A 13961-nucleotide genomic window follows, 5' to 3' on the forward strand; every position below is an offset into this window, starting at 1 on the left:
ACAATGCAGAAATACTATGACTTAGTAGTAATACTATAACATAACAGTTCAATGTTCTTGCACAAATACCACAATATGGCAGAAATACTATGTTTTACCACAAATACTGTGATTTGGTATAAATACTGCGATTTGGCACACATACTATGATTTGGCAGAAATACTATGCCTTAGTAGTAATACTATAACATAAGAGATATACTATGGTTTTGCAGACATACTATGTTTTTGCACAAATACCATGATTTGGCACAAATGCTATGATTTAGCAGAAATACTATGATTGGGTATAAATACTATGATTTGGCACAAGTACTATGATTTAGTACAAATACTATGATTGGGCAGAAGTACCATGTTTCAGTACAAATACTATGATTTGGCAGGAATACTCTGGTTTAGCAGAAATACTCTGATTTAGCAGAAGTACTATCTTTTGGTAGAAATTCCTGCTAAAAGGTACTATTTCTGCGTTTTAGCAGAAATACTGTAATTTGGCATAAATACTATAATTTGGGATAAATACTATGATTTGGCACATATAATATATTCAGCACATATATTATAAAATAACAGAAATATTTGGCCCCAAAACCATGATTTTGCACAAATACCATGATTTTGCAAAAATACTATGAATTGGCAGAAATACTATGATTTAGCAGAAGTACTAAGATGTAGTAGAAGTACTTTGCTTTAGCAGAAATACTATGATTGAGGAGTAATACCTAAACATAGGAGAAATATTGATACACAGACACACATACACAGACAGTAAAGGGAACAGGAGCTGTTGAGAGTCTGGGCTTGGTATATGTAGGTCAGTTAAATTAGCTGCACCTGCTGTAGTCAGCCCTTACACACACAGACACAGAGAGAGGTGTGAGTTTTCTTCAGTGTATTTCTGACATTCAGGATTCCCCTCGAACAAATGGCCATAATTTCCTAACCGTAGAGGCTAGAACGGTCATTCAGGCATCGTTTTATTCAGAAGAGATGGGGGAATCTTCAGGTCTTCATAATTCAGAGATAAAACATAAATTATTAAAGATATATGACTTGTAATACACTGTAACTGAGTAGAGGCGAAGCAAAAACTGCCTTGACTTGCGCTCAAACAACCTTTGGTAACTCTAAATCTATATGGAGCATCAAAATCATTCTTTCACCGTAAGAAACAGCAGGCTTTGGTGAACAGTCATGGAAATTTCAGGGCTCTGTGGAAATCCATCAAAAAGATATGACGAGAGAAAAAAGTGGTTCATTTCCAGAGATTGAAATCTGATGAAATCTGAGCGAGGGACAAATTTCCTACCCTCAAACAAGTCCAACTCATTTCAGAACGGTAATAGGTGAGAAAGAAATTCTTGAATTGTGAGCGTCAGGAGTGTCTGAACATATACGGGGACAAGCCTCATGTCTTAACTTCGCTTCGTTAAGGAGATATGACAATTTGAAAATGCCTCTCATTAGAGAAATCCAGCGGTGATTTTGAACAAACTCTCCATTGAGTTTATATGGAGAGTTTTCTGACTTTGTGTTACTCTGAGGAGATTTGCAAAATATCTATGAGTCCCACAACAATGATAGTGACATTTTCTGAAAGCCAGCAAAAATACTTACGTTTTGATGTATAATTTGTGGGGCTTGAGTGGAAATTGAGCGAGTAGCAAGAAGTTGTTTGGACATGAAGAGAAAATTCAAACAGTTTCACTGTCCCCTCTGAGTTAATTGCATAGCAACCATAGCAACGCATGTATTTTCTGAAAAATCACAATTTTGCAACTGAAAACTCAAAGAGGGATAAGATTAAAACGGTAGAAGATCTGAAAAAGCTGAATCATACAGGAATAGCCAAATCATTTGAGAACATTTTAAAGTTTGAATGGAGTTTCTAGGTGAAAGTATGAGGCAGTAGTTAAGTTTCAAAGACAAGAAAGTTTTAGCAGAATTGTGGAAGTTTCCCATTCATTTCAATGGGACAAATTAAAGGAAAAAAGTGTAATATTTTAAAAAGTATAATAGTAATAAACACCAAAAGTCATAGCCGGCATTAGCAGAAAGAGCAGAACAGTTTAGAGTTTGAACGGTGAAAATAGCACAAAAATTGTGGAAGTAGATCCACGGCAAAAAGTGTACGGAAACACCCGGAATAATAATAAAGAAGAAAGAGAAACAGGATCTCAATAGTGTGGATGCCTATTAAGGCATCCACACAATAAACTAAACTGGGAAAACTAAAGCACAAAGAGCCACAGGGAAAAATCACACAGCTATGATGGAGACTACGACACTGACAAAGAGAAACACAAGGCTTAAATACACAGAGGGATAACGAGGGAATGAGACACAGAAGGGGAGCAATCAGGCTGGACGAGACAGAGACGCAAAACTAGAAACACTCACATGAGGCATGGACCTACAAAGTAAAACAGGAAACACACTGACTGAATTCTAAACATGCAAACTTAACAGCAACAGGGGAGACATAACATGGAACACAGGGAAGCCATATGACAAAGCCAAAGAGCAAAACCTAAGATAACCATAACAGATCTAGGGAAACACGAAACAGTACCACAAAGGACTCAAAACATAATCCATAATATAAAAATACGAGATCTCTCCAAAATGAAACAGGAAACATGAGAGGCAGACATGACAACATAAGACAACAGACATGAAACACACGAAGGGCAAGGGAGACTTCACAGGGGTTGAAAACACAAGAGGGAACTAATAAGCAAATGAACATAGGAGACCTGATGAGCTTAACATACTATAAACATCAAAATGAACTAAAACTCAAAACACTGGGTCCTAAGACCCAGGATCGTGACAATAATGAAAGTAGCTTATATATGAGATAAGTAATCAGGGCCAGTATATCAGTGGATTTGCTGCTAATCGACAGCCCTTTGTGTCTGTAATTAATTGCTCCTGTTTGCAGTGCAGGTTTCTTTTAAGATGCTATCAAATCCACATTACTCAATAACTGCCTATATAGTGGTAACACAATCTCGTTTATCTCGAAAATTTGGCAAAATAAAGTTATTATCACCAGTAATTGGATTTCTGTACTGATATCATTCAGGACAAAATGTTTAAATAGAAAATATACCATAAAATTAAAAACAAAACCGGTTAGTTCACTTTGGCATTAAAGCAGCTGATCAGTTGACCTTCAATTTAAATCCCCAAGTAATATTAATACTAAATAAAGTTGTCAAACTTCTTTATTTTTACTATTTCACAAAAACAAACAAAATACAGGGTATATGGAAAATATATCTACAAATACATTAGAATAACTGAAAAAAAGGAAGGAATTGGGTCATTAGATATTAATACTACTATCAATTACTTATAAACATAACTTTTATTGACTGTATATAATGAAACTTTTGTTTATTAGGAATTGGGCAGATTTACATTTTTTCTTCTCTATTTCTCATGTAAATGTAATTATAGTTCAAGCCACTGTTTGATGCAAATGTAAATCACTGTTTTTAAACACAGGACCTGGAGACTTTCAATCATTCTGTCCTTTGCTATGTGTGCTGAGTAGAGAATGTGACAGTGACTTAAACCATACGGGTTTTTCCTAACCGAACACCTTGGATGAGGAGTGAAGTACAGGCTCTGATTAGAACTCAGCCTCCAGGGCTGAGTGACAGCTCTCTGTACAGCACTGCCAGAGTCAATCTGAGGAGGGGCATCAAACAGGCAAAGGAGGCCTACAGGAGGACAATACAGGGTTTCCTTGATCCAAGCCCCCCTCCCTCCCTCCAGGAACACGAGGTCAAGAGAAGACTAGGAGCAGTGAACCTCAGGAGAGCTGCCAGCCCAGAGACTGTGGTTAAAGCTTGCGTACGCAAACAGACTTGAATAGACAGCCTCAATGACTACAGACCTATAGCCCTCACGTCTGAAGTGTTTTGAGCGCATTTGGTCTCAGCACATCAAAGACTGTCTACCACCCTCCCTTGACCCCCACTAGTTTGCGTATACAGAGCAAATCAGTCGACAGAGGATGCCATCACCCTTCACAGAGCGCTGAAGCACCTGCAGAACAGGAAGAGCTACATGAGAATGCTCTTCGTGGACTACAGCTCCGGGGTCAACACCATAATCCCAGACATCCTCACCACAATACTGGACCGCCTTCAGATTCCCTGCCACCTGCTCCTTGAGACTTCCTCACCAACCTGCCTCAATCAGTCTGACTCGGCCCCCACCTCACCCTCTGCCACCCCTGGAGGCAGGCCCACCACATGTTTGACCCACTGTCCTCTGGTCTGTGACTCCCACATCAGGTCCCACACCTCCAGGCTCATAAACAGCTTCTTCCCCTGGGTTATTCGGACCGTTAACAAACACTATCCCCCCCACACCCCACCAATCTTTGCACTTTGCAACTTGTTTTCTAATCTGTGTCTTTTCCTTAAATTTGTATATATTTCTCTAGTTTTGTGTATATCCCTTTTTCCTGTTTGCTTTTCATTGCTGCTGACTACTATTTATATTTTATTGCAGCACAGTTTGTGTGGAGCACCCACAATTTCGTTGTACATGTACAATGACAACAAAGCACTATTCTATCCTATTCTAAGGCAAAAGATGGTGTGATACATTATAGGAAGGCAGTAAACATTTACCACTTTGTCTAATATTTAACCACTGATGATAATTTTACTGAATTGAGTCAGCACAGACTTTCTGCTATGATTAGCGTCGCTGCTTTGCCACATAGCTCATGCTAATCAGAGCAATTAGGTAACAGCATGTGTATTAATTTATGCAACTGGGGCCAACTCTGAACCTCATTTAAAAATGCGGTACAGTGACAGTGATCGTCAATTATAGACGTGGGATCAGGGACATGCAATGCCACAGATGGATAACACATCATCATGATCCCTCCCGCTAATTTATAGCCTGATTTGCATGATCCATTTAGGAAGCATTTATGAGAATGGAAAATGGCTGTTGTCAGTGATGAGGAGGCAAGTGGGATAGATAGTTAGTGGTATTTTTTTCCTCTATTGTAGCTTATTTATACCTGCTTTAATTTGTGCAAATGGATTCTCAACGCGAACCAGCAAGGATTTTAATAATTAAGTGAAATAAGGAGGGAAAATGAAACTGAGCTCGTGCTGTTTTGTAACAGCCGGTGTATGGTTTCCCCAAATGTTACGCTGAGGCAAGACTGAGCATAACAGTTAATTATAAGTAAGTTATAATTAGTTTGTGTAGTAGCCTTTTGGCTAATGAGGAGCTGCTTTACCACGGACAAAAAGTAGGGCAGTTTGGGTCCAGCAAATTATGATGCTTGAAAACAACAGATTAGCCAAGTGACTCTGAGGTCAACTAAAGGTTAACACATGCTAACCTCCACTAGCTGTAGTATTTTCTTTATAGAAATAAGATGCATTTAAATAATGTTAAGAAAAGAATGATTAGGTAGCACAACGTTTGCAGCTTTTATTAGTGATCAAGAAAATTCCTTCAGATCTGAGCACTGGTTTCCATCACTCATGTTGATGTGGACAGCTGCCAGGCAGCTGCAGGGAAGTGCACTGCCATATATTTAAGGGTTTTCCTACTTTGGAGGCATTGTTTCCTCTGTTTCACACACACATAGTCTTCTCTTTCTTTTGTTTGATTCAAGTTGTAAGCCGCCAACTGTGTCAACTGCAGCCTCTCCCTTGAATGAGGTCAAAACTCGTATTATGTGTGAGGGAAACAGGCAGTAATTACAAAGTAGAATAAGATGTAAGAATCGTGGCGCTTTCCTCAATCCGTTGCTTTCATTTTTTAACAAACCACCCCATTGATCTAATTTGGTCTTTTAAAACATTTATCTCCCTTCTTTCTTCTCTATGTGTTTGTTACATCCCGGAGCCATTATGCTTTCAGATTCATCTTCTTTGTGGCTCCATTCAGATCCAATAATGGTTGAACTGGGCCAGGGTTCAGTGGTTGTCACACATCCTTGGGCTATTTCAGGTCACTCCAACAGATTGAGATGTAGACTCGGAGTCTCGGTACAATTTTATAGGCAATGATGCAACCACAAAACCAGCATTTCTTCTGTCAGCAGATCTCGCCACGTTGCAAAACACAGTTTTTCAACAATATTTGAATCTGTTGGAAATACTGAATTTCACTGTGCTGAAATTCCACCCCACAAGTAGGCCCTTTGAAAAGAATTGGTGGAAATAATGATGGTCCTAGTTTGGCATCTATGCGAGGCTGAATCAATGGGAATTTTGTTTTCAAGAATGCATGTAACCATAAAGTTTAACTTGCAATGATCAATAAACTCAAAGGCTTGAGATGAGCAAACCCGCTTCCAAAAAGTTGGGGAATTCATTAATATTTACCTGCTAGTGTACCCTGCCTCTTGACATATGACAGCTGGGATAGGCTCCAAATTCCCCAGTGCAGCTGTGAATTGTGTTTATGTGGAATTTTCAATTAAATATAGATTTTAAGTGACTTTAAATTCCTTGAATTTCATTTTAATTAATATTTCCAAAGTTACGTTTCAGTTGAAATCTGGTAGTAATCGTGTTTGGGATGCAGACAGTTTCTACTGCACTAATAACCCTAGTTCACAGACCAATGTGTAGGATGATAGTTGCAGACTTGTGCATCTGTGACACATGCAAATGTTTCTACACATACTAAGTTTTAGGACATGCATAAGTGAACAAATCCTGCACATATTCAATACACAAAACAGGATGGCAACATCTCAACAGCAAAACAAGCTTCTTGGTTTTTGTTTTGTTTTTTTAATTCTTACAATTGTGTTTTTCCCCTCAGTGTTTTTCATTTATTGAGGCCTTTCTCTGTGGCTTAAGAATGATACAATATACAATTGTGCTTTCTGGATGAGTGGTAAGCATTTTTATTTCTAGATGAAATTATGCATTCCATGAACAATGCCCTACTATATGCTACTACAATAATAATAAAAAACAACAACAACATGCATTTAGATGCAAATTATGAGACAGTAAATATTGTGTCTAAGAGCTGGTACATATGCCCGACCCAATTTACAGTTAATGGCATACAGCCATGCTCATTGAGCAGGGATGCAAAAAAGGGGGTATTAAAATAAATAAATAAAGGGTCATACTATTGTGTTGACGTGAAACCACAGCAAGTGAATCTGCTGGCATGCTCCCCCAAGAGAAAAATTTGAAAGAAACCTCAGTGTACGTGCACATTTCTAGTTACTTGTTACATATGCAGCTGCACGATAAGTAATTCTAGCAGCTGTTATGTACTCATGGTCCATATCAAGTGTGTGATAGAGTCATTATGTCAATTAGTGTCACACTAGTTTCTGTCCTCTCCTCCACAGGACTCTAGGTTTCATGCATCGGGCAAAGAGCCACCCTATTCTACCCTCCATTTGTCTAGGATTTGTTGTCTTTGCTGATTGGGCTGAGGAGCAGTGAGATGTTCAAATAGAAAAAAAAAGACTATAAAGCCAAATGCAAGTGCAAAGTCAAGACAAGTGGGCCAAATTTCACTAAAAGTTGGATGAGAACGTCAGTCTGATAACTTATCTCAGTATACTTTAATGCATTTGCCAAAACGCTGTGAATCAGCACTCGCTTTATTTGACAATACTTCTCACAGAGATATGATAATAATGGCACAACTATAAAACAAATGGCACTGTTAGTTATTGGTTCGCCATCTCTGGTTAAAGACAGGGCATTACAGCTGAATATTGCTTATTGCAAACATCACATAAGTGGCTTTTTTACAGAGCGAGAAGCCTGTCTGTACTTTACAGAGTAGTTTATTCTATGAGAGATATTACCCAAGGCTTCTGTACGTGACCACAATTGATGAAGCAAACCATTCAATGCACAACAGAAGCACAGGCGTTCAGCGTTAAATCAACAGGTTGAACAAAAATACATGATTAGGGGGAATTGCATTTAGGAATTATATATATTTTATGCACATTTTCAGAGGTTCAAACTGCATTAATTAGCATACTAATAAATAAAATGCTCACTTTTAATCCTTTGAATACAGCGACTGATTAAAATCTGGGGCTCACAGGCATTGTAAACAATACATTTCCTGCGCTGTGAAGCCGAACCAAGGCTTGACTGCAGCTGCCCTGCTCTTTCCAACTTTAATTTGGTCTTCAACAAGTGAAATAAAGCTTGATTAAGTTAGAAGAAAAAAAAAACAGTTCCTGACTTGATTTTGCAGTATATTTTGGGTCACTGGCCATCTGCACTGTGAAGCCCTCTTTATTCAACTTTGGCTGAATCTGAGCTGAAACCATCATTTTATAAACCCAGCTGCTTCTGTCACATAATCATTAAACACTTTTAAACCAGCACCATTGACACCAACTAGGTTACAGATGAGATTTGCTTTTGATCAGCACCTGTGAACCCTTTCCACATTTTCTTTCCGGAATTCAGGAGCAGATCGATATGACATTCATCTGTCCATGAGCTGTCCAAGAAGTTGTCTAGCCTGTTTTGGACCTTTATAGGGTCTTTGATGAAGTCTATGCTTTATGCTGGACTTGAATAATCACATGCTTGCCTAATTTCTTCAGTGGGCTTGATTTCCTGAAAGAGATTTTGATTTGTTTTAGTCCAAGCGTGGCCTGATTCACTTGCACTGAGAGCTCCTTTAATTGCATGGAGTGGGTTCATAATCACTGTTTTCAAATGAAAATGCTACAGCTGGATTGAACTTCAGACATTTTACCACATGAAGCAGCTTTTAAATGTATTGTCCAATTAGCTTTGGTCCTCTGAAAAAAATTGGGCGGTAATCAAGCTCAGTTCCTCAAAACTTACCTCACTTTGCCCAGAACTTGTACTTTAAACCCATGTTCATTATTTAAAAGTAACTTGAATATGTTTTGGTGAAAGTTATACTATATTTGAACCTAACCATATAAATGAATCAGTAGCTTAGATCATTTGAGCACACACAAATTGAAAAACAGCCAGTCACAGAAGTGTGACTTCGTGCTCCGGGCTGATAATCTGAATGACAGTTTGGGTAGTAAATTAGCCAAACCTATAGCTAATTGGAATTTTAAACCTATAAGTCTTATAATCTGATGCTTTGTACTGTTTAATTTTAAGATGAGATAAATTCACACTGCTGTCACACTACAGCTATAAATAAAGCACTAACAATTTTGAATAAAATCCATATTTGCATGTTCTGGAAGGATGCTTTAATACAAACTATTGTCATTTTTTTTACTTAATTACTGTTCATTCCTTGTATATCCCATAAAAATCCTCGTTAAATGAGCTGCCTGATCAAAATAATAATAACAACAATAGAACTCAAAAGGCAAGCAAAGTGCAGGATGACATCTGCTTCCATTAGCCCGCAAGCAGTGAAAGATCTTTATTTCTCCCTTGCTTCAAACTGCCACACATTCATCACATGTTACACTGCATCTCAAACCAGCACGCAGCGCACGACTCTTAATGGAATACAGACGAGGCAAGCAAAATTCAAATTAATATGCCTCACCAGGGTGAAGACTTAATAGAAGCTTATGATTGACCCACATTTAACGTAAACTCTCACAGGGTAAAACGTATCCCTGTGGCAGCACTCAATTTTCCTCGCTGACAGCGACCATTCAGATTCACACAGTTGCCTTGGAAACACCAGCAGCTGCCAGGCAGTCATTTAAAAATTCCAAAATGAGGTGCCTAATTTTGTGAAAATTCCAGTGGTGGGAATACCCTTTGCCAGAGACACATGCACGCATCCATCGCCACAAACTGCTAATCTGTTGTGCATAGCACCTCGTTTTCTTAAACTGCACATTAAATGATTATCTTGTGTAATCTCAAATGACACAAAGGAAAATTAAACGAGGAAACGGGACTTAGCTGTGTATTTAGTGGTTTGTGTTTTATGGAGTGCTTTTATGCTCGAGACCATCTTCCTTGTTTGTGCAGCCAGTATGCTGAGCAGCTGAGTCGGTTCATTCTGGCTTTTCTTTTTTTTTGCTTTTTAAATCACTGCTGTGGTGGGAGAACAAGGCAATTTACTGACCAGACATGTTAATTAGACCCTGTGTGCTACTCAAGCAGATAGAAGTAGAGAGACTCTCTGTGTACAAACAACAGCGATTCTACATTAAAGGATGACAGTTGGTGTTCGTTAAAGAAGTCTAACCACAGGGTCCATCCTGGAGCTTATTATTATCATACATTTTAAGAAAATCATGTGTAAGATAAATATAACATATTAAAATGTTCAAATGAAACACGATTATGTCACTTAATTTTTTGTTCATTTATTTTGTTTCCAAGCACATTCAGTGTGATTGAGAGACGCAGCTAATGTTACAATATCCCTTAACTGGACGTAATTGCAGCAAGGCAGCTCTTTAAATAGTAATTTGAAGAGTAAATAAGACTATTTTTTAAAGTCTTCTTGGGCAGCCCAGTAAGATTAGTAAAATCAAGCACACAAATTGCACACACAAGCCACGTTGTTTTGCAGATGTTGAATATGCCAGAAACACAAACACCTCAAATATCAAAGATGTTTAGTTTGGGAACTAGCTCTGGTGACACCTATCAGATACCTGTGAGTATTTGTCATGGTGCTTGATTTTCGACCCATGCTGCAACTCCTTATTCTTAGATAAGAGTATCCTTAGTTTTTGTGAGAATTTATGTTTGAAGTCTTACAATTTCCTGATAGTGGTTTGGATTGTTTGTTCTCTGTGTCATCCAGGGGCCTGTTCTTCGTACCTCGCTAAGTAAGTTAGCTGGATTAGATTGTTGACGATTTTGCGTGATCCTGGATCGTTCGGTTCCCCGAAGCTCATCCGGGACTTGCTGTCATAGCAACAGAGCCGCAAGCGTAAACCTGCTCGGGAGCAGGTTTACTTTATGTAAACAGGATTAGATCGCGGCCACGCAGGTATGTCCGCTTCATTTATACGAAAGCAACAGCGATATTCCACCACTGTTTCACCATAAATAAATATTATCAATGTAACTAAAGATAATGCAGCACTTGATCCTTTTATTGATGTCACACAGATACATACAGGTCATTTCCTAAAAAAGGGAAATGTACTATTAACATTCTATTACATGTATGTGATTATTACAGATGTAATTCATATTTCAGAGTAGTAATTGTAAATTACTTCGTGTAATCAAGATGAGAGACCAAAAGCGAAGGTGGATTTGGGAAGCCTGTCGCAGCCATGTCCTGTCCGTATACGCGACCAACCCATTGCGGAAGGTGCAAGATTGATAAGGAGAGTTTTCAGAATTCAGCGTATATTGCGGGATAGACAGGATCCTTTAGCTCAGCGCGACAGTGTACTCATTGAGAGATATCGATATTCCCGTGAGGGTATTATTTACTTAACCAACTTGTTGACGAGGGGGTGCAGGACCACCACCTGTCTTTTTTTCCTCTGCCCTTTTCTTGGTTGCTGTTATGAACAAACTAACAGAGTATTACAGGCCAGTATTACCTTGCCAAGAGACGAAAAGCAATCTAAGAGATAAATATTACCATTCTGTAGAATACTCCTGTATTCCACTTTTACTTGTTCCCATGTTCTAGTGGGTCCTGTTGTGGCTCTAATGTGAAAGGGGATATAATATAACATATTATAATATAATATAATGCCATATGATATTGGACAATATAGTGTCATATGATAGATCTACCCTACCGCCTACTGGTGTTGGCCAGAGGGGCCGATGGCGCGATATGGCAGCCTGGCTACAACCGTAGCTGCCTCCACCAGTGTGTGAATGTGGGAGTGAATGAATAGTGGTATCGTACAGCGCTTTGGGTGCCTTGGAAAGCGCTATATAAACCCAATCCATTATTATTATTATTATTAAATTACCTACGAGTTTGATTTGTCAGCAACTTTCTGCCAGCCCTCTCTCCTTGCTTCTGCAGCCTTTGCAGTGTTCTCTTGCGTTTTAATTAAACTCTGAAACTCCTGAAATCCCTCACTCAAGAGTTCTTGCTCTGCTGCTGGAAAATACCGTGCACGCCCCTTCGACATTTTCGCCGACCAATCAGCGGGTTGCCGATCACTGTTTCTACTATCGATGCATAGCCCCTTTTACGACACCCAGTGATGTCACATTACTGCGTCCAGCTGTACTAATCGTCAACAGCAGGTGTGTTCGGGGAACCGGATTAGCGAGCTCACGGTTAGCGCGATGGTTTGGTCTTGGATGTGTCATTTGATCTTGGATGTAGTAAGCGACGTACGAAGAACAGGCCCCAGGTCTGTTCCCCAGTTGTGTTTCTGTGTCTCTCTAGTTGCTCATGTATGTGTTTATTCTACCTTTGTCCTTGTCAAGTTTGTATGTCTCAGTCTCTGTTCCCTGTTTTATTGTGATACTCACTTGTCCTGTGTGCATCATGTTCAGTTTTGCATCCTCTTGAGTTATTAGGTGTATTCATTTCAGCTGTGTCCCCATGTGCTTCCACTTCCCCCAATCACCTGCCTGAGTCGCCCTTTATTCTTTTGTCAGAGTGTTTGTCGTCATCGGCTTGTGTTGCTGGTTCTAAGTGTTATATTGTTTATAGGTTTAGTTTGTCAGTTCCCTTTTATATTCTCTGTATCTTTGTATTTACTTGTCGGTCAAACAAACAGTTTGCTTTTTGTTCACTACATCCATTCCTGCATTCCAGGTTCACACTCACCTCTTCACTTCATGACACTATTTAGGACCTCCTGTCACTTAACGTGGCCTAAAACTTAATAATCCAAAATTATTAATTTGATCATTTATCCTGGACAAGTGGGAATATTGACCTTAACCTTTATAAACCTTTTTTTAAGCTGTTTAACACTAGCATCCCCAGGCTTCTACCTTTCTACCTATAAAACCCGGAGAGCAGTCAAATGGTGGAAGTGGAAGCTAAATTGGCTAGTCATTCATATGTATATTAGGTCGTTACCTAGGAATTCTGGAGGGAGGGGAGTGGGGGTGAGTGATTGAGGGGGTGGGGGAGTGGAGTGTTTCAGTTTGCCATCTTAGGGAGAAATCAACACATGTCCTTTGTATGTCCTTTGTTGCTGACATTTATTGATGAAAACAGTACAAAAAACCAACCATTTGTACACATATTTACAAATAATGATAAAAAGTGAGTGAGTACATTTCAACATTTTCAGCAATCACTCACAATCCTGGCACTGCCACGGTATCTGTCGTCTGCATTTACCACATGTGTACCTGTAGCAGTGAACACATCGCACAGTGGCCTGATTTTTTTTGCATCTGTGTACTTGGATTTTAGGTCGCAAGCCACCCAAAACTTGATCCCAAACTTGTCAGGTTTACTTGCAATATACTGCAGGAAACTGCACCGAGTCTTTGATGGGAAAAGCTGTTCATCAACGGTGATATGTAGACCAGGGTTGTAGCACGTGATGCAGTTGGTGACAAATGATCCCCACACACTGGAAATTGCAGCGAACTTATCAGTCTTTGCTCGATCACTGCGGGTGGACTTGTCATCAAAGCGTAGGTGTTGCATGATGTCTTGGAAGCGGTTTCATGCCATAGTTCCAATTATCTGTGGGTTTCCCAGGTTTGCTGACCAGCAGTCATTTACCGATGGAACCCTGTAAACCCCCCGCAAGATGACAATTGCAATAAATGCCATTAGTTCAGGGAGGTCCATGAACCAATGAACATGCTCCATGCACCACTCAGCAGGCCATTTGTAAATATGTGTACAAATGGTTGGTTTTTTGTACTGTTTTTATCAATAAATGTCAGCAACAAAGGACATACACCCATGTGTGTTGATTTCTCCCTAAGATGGCAAACTGAAACACTCCAAGTTGGTGACTTTTGGAGATTTGTTTCCCTGGATGATTGAGAATGCATCAAGATGAAACACAAAAGGAAGCTCACCGCTTT

The sequence above is a fragment of the Aulonocara sp. 'chitande type north' Nkhata Bay genome, linkage group LG15 (assembly GCF_057382095.1).
Source record: "Aulonocara sp. 'chitande type north' Nkhata Bay isolate Kocher_YH1m ecotype deep benthic linkage group LG15, A_spYH_male_GT1.1, whole genome shotgun sequence".
In the NCBI taxonomy this organism is placed as follows: Eukaryota; Metazoa; Chordata; class Actinopteri; order Cichliformes; family Cichlidae; genus Aulonocara; species Aulonocara sp. 'chitande type north' Nkhata Bay.